The 3,607-nt window shown below is 33.5% G+C and overlaps 1 pseudogene; it reads right to left on the minus strand.

Annotated features, from left to right (window-relative positions):
- Positions 1-1,034: 1,034 nt before the first annotated feature.
- Positions 1,035-2,862, minus strand: LOC126601708 (probable pectinesterase 55; annotated as a pseudogene).
- Positions 2,863-3,607: the final 745 nt, after the last annotated feature.

The raw sequence follows: 3,607 nt of genomic DNA on the forward strand, positions 1-3,607 counted from the left end.
TATAATGAATTATAGATTATTATTTTGTTAATATTATGATTATATTACCCTTGTTACTAATCAATTTGATTTATGTTGAAGTTGCAGGCTCGTTAGACAAAGTGTGAGTATTGATATCTACGTGAACATGACATATACATATGCATTGCAAAGCAAGAAAAATAGTTGTGTTGTGTCAAGTGCTCACTTGTGTAAAGTGTTTAAGTTGTGAGGATATTAAAGGGCTAAAGTTTGCCTTGAATATAAAATAATGAACCGTGTATATGTCAAGTGTAGGGTGCAAGGCTTGAGTATACAATTGGTTGATCATAAAATAATGAAATATTGTATATGTCAAATGTAGGGTGCAGGGTTTGAGTATACATTTGGTCGTCGGGAGAAGTGCCTGTTTAATAAAGTGGAAACTGAGAGTTTAATTATAAAAATTGGGTTAAGGGATGAATGGGAGTTAACTCATATTCTAACGTACTCGGAGCCAAGTGGTATAAGCATGGTATAGGACGTGTAGGCTTGGGTGCCTTAGGTATGTGTTGACGGGATTAGAAGGGAGTGAGTACATTCATACATCTCATTGCATACATTTTATGTATTTTCAAGAGCTACTCATTTCAATTATTATTTTAGTTGGTATTTTTGTTATAAATTAATTTTGTATAATAATATTTGTTACAATTTAATTATTATTTTGTTAGTAGTTTTTGTTGTGAATTAATTTGTGCACTATAGGTATTTCGCTGCGTATTCAAATAATTTTTATGTAAGATTTTGTTGATGAATGGTGTAATTTTTATAATTTTATTTTATTTTCCACCATATCTTGGTTGTAGAATTTATTTCTATAGCTAAGATATGACTCACACCCTAACTCGTAGATAGACTTTATTCGCGGGTCGGGGCGTGACACCAAAGTAACATTACCAAAATGTGTACTTTATTCAATTCACAAAAAAATTACATAAAAAAAAGAAGGGTTGATTATTGATGAGTGGCCTTTATATACGTTTTAGTTTACTGCACAAAGGATTATAAAGATCTTATTTTGGTTGTTTTTCCAACCATCCATCTTGGTCTATGAAAGAAGCTAGATTTGTAAAGTATGCTACTTCCTCTTGTGATAGCTTCCTCCCATGGGACACGATGCGACATATACGCTCAAGGTCCTTCGCAGTTCACCTCCGAGAATGTGATTGAATCCTTGTTCAATTATGTCCAAAATAAAGGAATTAAACTAAATGTGATTGGATCCCTGTTAGATTATGTCAAAAGTAAAAGAATGTGATTGAATCCCTGTTCAATTATCTCTAAAAATATGAAAAAAAAAACTTACGGAGAAGGAATTTGCCATTCAGACCAACCCTCCGGACGAACAATATTTTCCATGTACGTGGAGGAAAACAATACTCTTGAATAAGGTCTCCAAGCTCTTCCTAAGATTGTAGGGCCTGTTCCATTTACATAGCAATGTTTAAATACATAATATGTAGTTTCCTTTAAGTCATCATGCCCCTACGCTGTAATATAATCAGGTCCCCCTATTATGTCTGATAATGATTTTATCTGGCATTTTTGCAAACAGTTTGAGATAGGAAAATACAAAAGTAATATACTTGTGTTATAGGCTTTTCAAAGTTTGAAAAAGATAAAAATTTCTAGGAAATTCTACTACAGAAGGACGAACAATTTTATGAACGGTTAGACGCACATAATATATTTTTGATCCAACAGTTCAAAAAATTGGTCATATGTGGAGAGGTGTTCGTATAGCATACAATCTCAATTTTCATTATTGCTAAAGGAGTATGAGAAAAGCTAAGAATTTTCATAGCCTCGTAAATTGACTGGCCATTGCCCCAAGTAAAGTCCATAGCGCATTCGATAAAGCAATCATCAAGATAGTGACGACCCCTACCATCATGCAGTGTGTCTTGCAAACTAGTGAAAGAAAAATGATGAAAACTTGCTTTTTCTCCGGTAATTGAAGCTACAGGTGCTCAAGTAGTTTTCTTTCTCTTAGGATCTAGTTCGATATGACGATCATATGTATTTTGCATGTGTTAGAACCAAAACTTTCTAAGGATATACAAAAATGATAATGGCTTCAAGCCTTCAACACAAACCAAAACACACTTAGAATATAACAGAAAAGTGTACGCAAAACAGAAGTTTCTTTTCCAAAAATATGTATGTAAAAATTACGTGTGATTTAAGTGATGAAAGATTATATATGTATCTTACGTTCATGATCAGGAAAACAAAGCTTTCTAGATTTAGAAAGAAAAGAAAATTGAAATAAGCTTTCTATAGTTACCTCACTCAATTGTTTGTAAGATAAAATGGCCACTAGCTTTATCTTTACTTTTCATCAACTTAAGTGCTAGGAATTCAAACAATAAAATGCAAGTGCTAGAAAATAATTAAATACTTAATTATGCTTGATGTATAACCTTGAACATTATATTTTGTGCCACAAAATTATCTGCTTGCAGCTTAAATGTATGACTGTTAACGACATCGCCAACATCTCCATATTCGATCACGGTAACATATTAGGGTCTTCTTCAAGAATAATGTATGGTTTATCTTGAGGAATCACAATTTTTTCATGAATGAGAAATATCATAATCAGAGTTTGGATGTAATTGTATATCTTGAGCATAAAATGTTAAAAAACCTAGTGGATACTTACACGTAGATGCCATGGTTGAGGAGGATACGAATCCACAATGAGTTATTTGATGGTATAGAATCGACGACTTGTTTCACTGTAGTATAGTTTCCTTGACCTCCCTTATCGACTGTGATGGTACTTGAAATTTCGTCATTTAAATTATATTTCATTGCATTGTTATAGCTCGCATCCATATGGATTACACTCACAAAGAATGAGAGCAAATATTGTTGGCATCAGATACTCCACATTGAAACAATGAGAACCTAAAACACTAGTTTTCTTGGCATAATAAGAGGAAATTCATCTTATATAGAAAGATAAAGAAGTTCGAGTATTCATGTGTCATGTATCAACAATGTTTAGGTTGAAAAGCATTATTAACTTAGCACGTTAACCACTAAGTTTGATTTTGGAAAAATATAACCGCTCACCCACAAAATCTTCAACAATTTAATTAAAGTTTTTTCTGCTTTGGAAAAATATAACCGCTCACCTGGAAAAACTGCCGTAAGAACTCATGAAGGACAAACTGAAAGCTTCCCCATAACTATTGGGTTACATCAAGGCTCATCATTAAGTCCTTACCTTTTTGCATTGGTAACAGATGAGTTAACTGGACATATTCAAGATGATATTCCTTGGTGTATGCTTTTCGCATACGATATAGTGTTGATAGATAAAACTCAGGAAGGGGTAAATACGAAGCTTAACCTTTGGAGAGAAGTGTTGGAATCTAAAGGTCTTCGCTTAAGCCAATCAAAGACATAATATATGGAGTGCAAGTTCAGTGCAAATGGAGGCCAAAATGAGTTAGGGGTGAAGATCAGAGATCAGGAAGTACCAAAGAGCGACCGCTTTTGCTACCTAGGATCTATCTTGCAAAAGAACGGAGAATTAGATGGAGACCTCAACCATAGAATACAAGCTGGATGGATG

The sequence above is a fragment of the Malus sylvestris genome, chromosome 2 (assembly GCF_916048215.2).
Source record: "Malus sylvestris chromosome 2, drMalSylv7.2, whole genome shotgun sequence".
Classification (NCBI taxonomy): Eukaryota; Viridiplantae; Streptophyta; class Magnoliopsida; order Rosales; family Rosaceae; genus Malus; species Malus sylvestris.